The sequence below is a fragment of the Belonocnema kinseyi genome, chromosome 9, assembly GCF_010883055.1.
Source record: "Belonocnema kinseyi isolate 2016_QV_RU_SX_M_011 chromosome 9, B_treatae_v1, whole genome shotgun sequence".
In the NCBI taxonomy this organism is placed as follows: Eukaryota; Metazoa; Arthropoda; class Insecta; order Hymenoptera; family Cynipidae; genus Belonocnema; species Belonocnema kinseyi.
The window spans coordinates 29,663,339-29,671,281 of NC_046665.1; the positions used below are offsets into that span (position 1 = coordinate 29,663,339).

At 37.2% G+C, this 7,943-nt stretch overlaps 1 protein-coding gene across 2 annotated transcripts in view; it reads left to right on the forward strand.

The window, feature by feature from the left end:
* Window positions 1-6,700: 6,700 nt before the first annotated feature.
* LOC117179470 overlaps window positions 6,701-7,943 on the forward strand; it is a 352,946-nt gene continuing 351,703 nt past the window's right edge. Inside the window, exon 1 of one of the 2 annotated variants that reach the window (XM_033371315.1) lies at window positions 6,701-6,792. The gene's annotated coding sequence lies outside the window, so the exon portion shown is untranslated. Of the gene's footprint in view, window positions 6,793-6,923; window positions 7,010-7,943 lie in introns of those variants that run through there. The other variant, XM_033371320.1, reaches the window with a different exon arrangement.

Consider the following 7,943-nt stretch of genomic DNA (forward strand, 5'->3'; position numbering starts at 1 on the left):
TCTCATAATATCATCAACCAAAGCCTCGTTGATCCAGAAAAAATTTTACTACCACCCCTCCACATAAAGCTTGGGCTCATGAAGCAATTTGTCAAGGCGTTATACAAAGATGGACAATGCTATAAGTATATATCCCTGAAATTCCCTAATGTTTCAGACGCTAAATTGAAAGAAGGAGTCTTTGATGAACCACAGATTCGAATATTGACAAGAGATACTAATTCCGTGAGCCACATGACGAAAATTGAAATGAACGTTTGGGAAAGTTTTAAAGCAGTAAACGCAAATTTCCTCGGTAACATAAAAAGTCCAGACTACGAGAATATTTTTGCGAAAATGATAAGAAACTACAAAAAGTTAGACTGCTTGATGAATTTAAAACTTCACTTTCTAGATTCCCATCTGGATAAGTTTCCAGAAAATGTTGATGATTTCAGCGAAGAACAAGGGGAACGTTTTGATCAAGACAAAAAAGTGATGGAACAACGATATTAGGGTAGATGGAACGCGGTCATGATGGCTGATTTTTGCTGGATGTTGAAAAGGGAATCGAATGTAGGTCTTAAACGTAAGCGTAACCCTTTGCATCGTTCCTTCGAAAAAAAGGACATGTTATAGCAGGCAGAAAATAGACTGAAGTAGGTCTATAAATCAATTTAATTATGATAAAAACAAGATAAAATGTAAACACGAAAGATAGTATAAATATATCCCTTAAGTTTAAGAAAAGCAGAAAGAAAAAATTTTTGAATAAAACTCTTGTTCATTTGCATGTTTAAGTTACAGTTCTACGTTTTAATTGATACAAACATTGTCAGGTTAATTGAAATGGGGTCAATTCTACTTGTAGTTCTAAGTTTCTTCAAATGAGTAATGTGCGTCTAAATTTTTAACCACCTGTAGTACAATGAAATGAATTTTATTGTGTTACAACGGGAATACTTTGGTTAAGTTGTGTTGCGTTAAGCAAAATTTCATTATGTTCTGTTAAGTTAGATTCATTTGTAGGTTAAGATCGAGTTAACCTATTAAATATAGTACACATTTAAGACTGAGAACCTCATGCTTACATAGCTACACGTGTGGTTGAATTTCATTCGGCTGGGTTAGGTTAGGTCAGGTTCCGTTAGGTTAGGATAGGTTAAACCTCTATGTAGGTTTAGCCGAAGCTGAATAAAACGGTACCGCAAACAGAACGGGACAGCACAATGGGTTTAATTGTGTTGCGTGAAGTTAAGTTAGGTTAGCTTAGGTTAGGTCAGGTTCTTTTAGGTTAGGATAGGTTTGACCTCTTTGCAGGTTAAGCCCAAGCTGATTGAAACGGTACCGCAAACACAACGGGACAACACAATCAGTTTAATTGTGTTTCCTGAGGTTAGGTCAGGTTAGGTTACGCTAGGTTAGATTTATTTCTAGATTAGGCTCGAGTTGACTCATTCGATGTAGCACACATTTGCTACTGGGAAAATATGCTTCCAGAGTTTTACGTGTAGTTCAATAAATTTCTGTTAATTCAGGTTAGGTGAGGTCAGGTTCTGTTCGATAAAGTTATGTTAAATAAGTTGACATCAGGCAAGGGTTGATCCTTCACATGTGTCGGCATGTTTTTGAAGTGAAAATTTGCATCACTGGCATTATTTTCAAATTTATTTGCCTCAGTGCATGATTTTTCGTCATTTTTTGAGGTTATGGCTCAACTATGACGCTATGGGTGATTTTTGATACCGAATTTGAATTCAGCGCCCCAAAATCCATAGGAACACGTGTGACTTGTTACCAGATCCGCACACTTTTTTCTTGTGTCGCTGTGTAATCATTTTGCAGTATAGCCTTGAGTTCTATCAGCGATGCAATTTTTATCTCCTCAATCGTTGAAAATCGATGTCCTTTCATGGGTCTCTTCAGTTTTGGGAAAAGAAAAAAGTCACTGGGGGCCAAATCCGGTGAATATGGAGGCCGAGGCATGACTGTGGTGCTGTTTTTGGTCAGAAAATCTTTCACAAGCAACGATGAATGAGCAGGTGAATTATCGTGATGCAAAAGCCACAAATTGTTTATCCAAAGTTCCGGGCGTTTTTTGCGTATCGCCTCTCGCTAACGGCATGGCAGGAGCCACCCGATATACCAACATCTTCAGCAACTTCTCTGATGGTAATTCGGCGACAATAATTCGTCTTCGACATCCTCTCGGCCTTCTGGGAACAGCTTGTACCACTTATACACATTTTTCTTACTCAGAGTAGACTCACCGTATTCTACTGTCAACATTTCAAGAGTTTTAGAGCACTGGATTCCATTTTTCACACAAAATTTAATGCAAACTCTTTGCTCCATTTTTTTCGAAAGAAGAAAATAGCCGAGAACACCAAACCCTTCTAACCTTTTACGCCTCACAAACAACACGAACTATATAGTCAAAACTGTGAACATATGATCGTGACGAGTGTACCAACACAACAAAACAAAAAATTTAAAACTTGTATGTACCTAGCCGGCGAAAATTGAAAAGTCACCTTACTTTTTGAACACACCTCGTGTATTGGTTATGTTGGAAAATCGTTTTTTTTATAGACCATTAATCTTCTTTGTCGAAAATTCACCTTTTCCCTTGAAAATTTAACAATTAATTTTTTATCACAGTTTTTATCCGAAAATTGAACTATTCCATTTTTGGTTGAAACTTTATCCTGTACATTGTATTAGTTAAAACACCAATTATTTGATAGAAAATTAATTTATTTTGTTAAAAAGTAAACTTATGGGTTGAAAATTGATATATTTTGTTAATTAGAATTTTTCCTAAAATTAGAAAAACCGCAAAATAAAAAAATTGCCTGAAAATCGTCCTGATCTTTTTTTTTCTTTTTATTTTTTAAAATCTTTTCAAATACTCACTTAAAATTAGTTTTTCAAAATAAAAAATCATTTTCAATTTTCTTAGCAATCACAACAATTTTTGTTGTTCCTTTTAAATATTTTACAATTCTCAACAAGCTTAATTTTTTTAAAGCTGCAAAAATGTACATCGTGTTTTAAATTATTTGAAATAACTTCAAATTTTTAATTAATTCGGAATCTTTTTTGTAATTAAAATAGTAGCGTTCGAACTTAAAAGTTAGCTCATAACAAATTTAACAATTTAAGGCTTTCTATTTCGAACAATTCTGTTCAAATTTTATAGTTTTTAACAGTTGTTTGTAATGTTGTTTTAAATGAACGGTCAAATATTGCTGATAATTAACGAAATTTTCTTTTTTTAATTAAAAAATTTCATATTAAATGGGTTAAAAATATAATTTTTTTGGACTTAAATAATATTTGAAGTCATAATTGAATATAATCTCATAAACTAATATCTATTAATTCTTTAATTTTGAACGGATTCAGAATCATCTTGTAAAATCAATTATTTTTCAATTTTTAATGCCTTAAGTTAAATTTAAAACATTTTATTTTAAAATTCTTTCAATTAAAAAAAATCGTAATCGAAAACAAATAAATTAATTTTCTATCAAATAATTGGTGTTTTAACTAATCAAATGTACAGGATAAAGTTTCAACCAAAAATGAAATAGTTCAATTTCCAGATAAAAACTGATACAAAATTGAATTAAACAAGAAAAAAAACGAATTTTCAACAAATTTGTTAAATTGTCAATCAATCAGATGAATTTTCGACTAAAAAAGTTAATGATCCGCAAAAAAGACCAATTTTAAACAAAATACATGAATATTCAACGAAATTGTCGAGAATATAAAGTTCCAGTATATGCGGCACTTCCCTTTCGCGACAATTGACTCAATTTCCCTAGGAGCATTTAGAGGAGCGATATTAAGGTGAATGTCGTAGGAGTGACATAGATGGTAATAAAGCACTCTTAGTGCCGCATTGTGCCTTTGAATGTAGGTCGTTCCTGCGTGAGTTGGACAACTAGATAGTACGTGAGCTAAATGCTCGGGGTGTGCATTGCACGCCCTGCAGCTATCATCGGGAATGTCTTGACTCAAAATGTGGCGACGATATGTTAAGGGCGGAAATGACACCGTCTTGGCATGCAAAAATGAATCCCTCCGTACCAGACTTCAATCCGGGCGATTTAAGGAAAGCAAAAGTTAGCTCTCAAGACATTGACTGATCCTCCACATTTCTGTGGAAGATACCGCGCATCCTCTTATCGAGGAGCTGTTCACGAAAGTTTTTCTCTTGTGCTTTCTTAATCCGGGCTTTCAGGAGTGAGTACGTCCGAGTGCTTTAGCAGCCTCCTCCGCTGCTTTGTACAGAAATGCTCCTTTGCCTGCTTCCTCGTGATTCCTGACCATTTTAAGAAGAGGGTCTCTTCCATTTGCAACTCTATGTGCTGTACCCAGAATAATCCTGTTGTATATATATATATACAATCGTGCACCTTTCAGTTTTCAAATTCAGAACAGGAGAAATGGGTTGCGCGCGCAATCCAGTCATTACTGCATTTAGATCCAGTTTACAATTACTTTAGGATTTAATACAAAACCGAAATATAAATATTATAAAAGAGTTATGTTAAATCTTAATTCCAAAAGTGAAAATTTTGATATGTAATAATTAATATAAGGATTGTATTATTTGTATACCAATGTATCAAAAAATAATGCAAAGAAAAGTGCATTTTCATTAATTGAATAATATATGGTTTATATTTGTGTGATATTAACGATTCACTTATGAGAAAGTATAGATTGCATTTTCAGAGATTTTCACTTTTATTAGGAAAGGAATTACACTACAGAAATACGAAATTTAGATGAAACGGTGAGAAGACACTTAAATTTAGATTGGCTGGTTCGAAACCCGTTACAGTGTTTTCGATTTTTTAAGCGTATTATATTGCTAAAATCGCGCGACTATATTTTATGTAATATATTTTAATTTAATGTAATTTTTTAAGTTAAATTGTGCATATGTACCAAAAATATACTTATACATTGCATGACATGTGTAAGTATGAGTGTAGTAGTGGATAATCTTCCACTGAATCTGGTTGTAACAAGAATGTTTTTTTTTTGCTGACGCACGAAATTTTACATGCCTGAAATGTAGAATTCACATATTCAGAGCGTTAGACTTATTTTCTTTAATTGAAACTGTACCTAAAAGTTCCACTCATTTTACCTAACTGGTAGGTGATCGATATCTCATTTTACCCATCTGTCATGTAATATTTATTATCTAGTTGTAATATGTCTTACTGAATCTTGAATTGAATTACAATGAATTTCTATTAGTAATTGATATTTTCATATAAAATATTAGTCTATTTCATTTTACACACAAATATTCTTCATGTACTTAAAAATAAGTAGATTAATACAGTGAAACTCTTCTATAGCGCCGATTTTGGGACTGACAGTGGATGGGAACTGATTATAGCCCGCTCCGCTTTTGTTTATTCATGCTTGAGTGCTCGCCTGAGTGACAGTTGCATATCCCCCGAAACTCGCGCAGCTCCTGTTACACCTGCATGCGGTGCAGTCTCAATTCTCGGAAGGGCTATAGAAGGGAGCGCTATTGAAGAGTTTCAATGTATATAGGAAAAGCATTTTCTTATCTCTACAAATGAAAATAAAAACTAAATACTACAATGCATTCATGTGAGGAGAATCAATAAATACACATACATTTTTTAAGTTATATTTATTTAACCTATTTCATTATAATCAACGTATAAATTCCACACAAACACACATACACATACACGCTTACAAACATACATGCATACATACATATTGTAATGAAGTTTTCGAGATTAACCTAGAAAAAGGTGGAAAAGCTTCACGGGGTCTCGCCGAAGCCAGAACTGAGCATAATTAAAGACACGCGACGTACCAAAATAAACCACCCTCAAGCCAACTCCAAATCATTTTAAGGTAGATTAAGTTGCAGCGTGTTAATGAAGATTATATCACCCGAATTATAAATAATTATATCAATAGATAGTTACCGATTTCACTTCGTAAATGACACGGAGAGCATAGAATGGATTGGTGAAAGCCCTGAGCAGGAATCCGACCGTATTTTTTTTTTGACAAGCTGTAAATAGCCAGAAATGTAAGGGACCGGAGTCCACGGCGAGAGCTCCAGAAGAGAAGCAGGAAGACCGACCCGCGGCGACGACGAATCCAGAGTACAAAACATCCCACATGACCAAAAGTATCCACAGTACGGATCATCTGACAGCTAGTAAACACTGAGCTGTCAACAACAGTATGCAGCCGTCCGCCAGTGACCATAAGGGGAAGGTCCGGACACGGAAGGGACTGCGCAACAAGTTCGCGCTGTTTCCGAGAGGTAGCACCAACCGGCGACCTGCAGAATCATGGTAGTACCGTGACCAGTTGCGAGGGGCAGCACCAGGCGGGCCACTAGACAAACAAGACCACCCCTCCAACACCACGCGGCAAGCCAACATGACGCAAGCCAGGGTAAGTACGGTAAGACGCAATACGCACGACCAATGGCAACCTCCGTAGTCCGCAGGAAAAAACCAATCGGCAGCACGGATCCTAACAGGGATGAGCACAGAGTGGAGAGCGACCATTGGCTCTTGCCCTTCGGCATCAGCCAATTAACGACAGCCGCACCAGGAAGACGAAAGTTCTAAGAGAAAACAGCGGCAAGCAGACGGAACGAGAGAATAGGCCAGAGTTGGCTTGAGATCCGGTAAGCGGGTGTACCGACCTTCGACAAGCGCCAGAAGAAATGGAAGAAACTCATGGATTTTGACGGCGTCTTGGAGGCGGCGATGTGGCTGCAAAGTAAGCGTACTTTATTTCACCTGTTTTAAGTGCCTTCTCGCCTCGGCTTCGGTTCGCGGGTGATATTAGATTGCTCCTCTTGTCGCGAGTGTTTCTAGTGCTGCTGGGGTTAGCGATCGACGGAGACCCCCGCATGGTTCGAAACCTGGAGGGACGCTCGACTCAGGGGCCGATGTCGCCATGTGGGGCGAGCGAATCTTTCCGACGGCATAACAAGGTTAGGATTAAGGTTCAAAGTTTTTTTTTATGTAACAAGAAACCGGGTGGCTCCGTTTCACTATTTTGGTGCAGGGTAAAATAAAATAGTTTTAAATCAGTGAAACGGTGGTTCGGAGTTAATTTTTAGTAGTTCTTTGTGTGTCTCTTTCTCACAAGAGTTATCCCCCTCCCCCCGTTCGTTGTTGTCTTATGCTCTTGGCTAGCCGGAGCCGTGGACGCCGGAACACCTTCGTCGAGGTTCTGATAGGGAGGACCCTATCTGGCGCCACAATAAAAATTCAAGGAGCCTCGAGAGTTGTTCGTGGGTCAAAAGTATGTGACCCACGAACTCGGTTCACTCACAAATGACGGCAGGTAAGTGGCAGCCAACGTAAACAAAAACAAATGTAATTGTAAAGTAGGTTTCCCCTCCTGGGCCAACTCCCGGTCAGGTAGCGTTAGCGGTAGGCACGCTAAAATTGGGAAACTTTCTTACAACGCATACATATATGCATACATACATACATAAATACATACTCGACTTCATCGGGCGTGACTTTCAAACGGCCGCCAGCTCTGCGTCAAGGTCAATGTTTATATTCTCGTGAACGCGTGATACCTACATAAGTTTGTCCTTTATGGAATATTTTCCAATAGTGCTGTTCTTATAGCCATCGAAACATTGTCTGAGTTAAAATGCCCATAGGGTGACATTTAAGGTCATCTGGAACATATTACCTAAGTGCATATTTTAATGTAAAATTTTCCATCCTTTCGATTGCCGGTGTTAAAAGGGGCGTTTCCATTAAAAAATGTTTAAATTAAAAAAAACCTTGAAGGTCATCCTTAAGGTCAAAACAATGGTCGCCAATAGGTTCCTTGTTAAAAGTTTCTACGGGAATGACTTAGTCCTTTGTGAAAAATAGCTCACTTAATAGGGGTGGGGGGGGGGG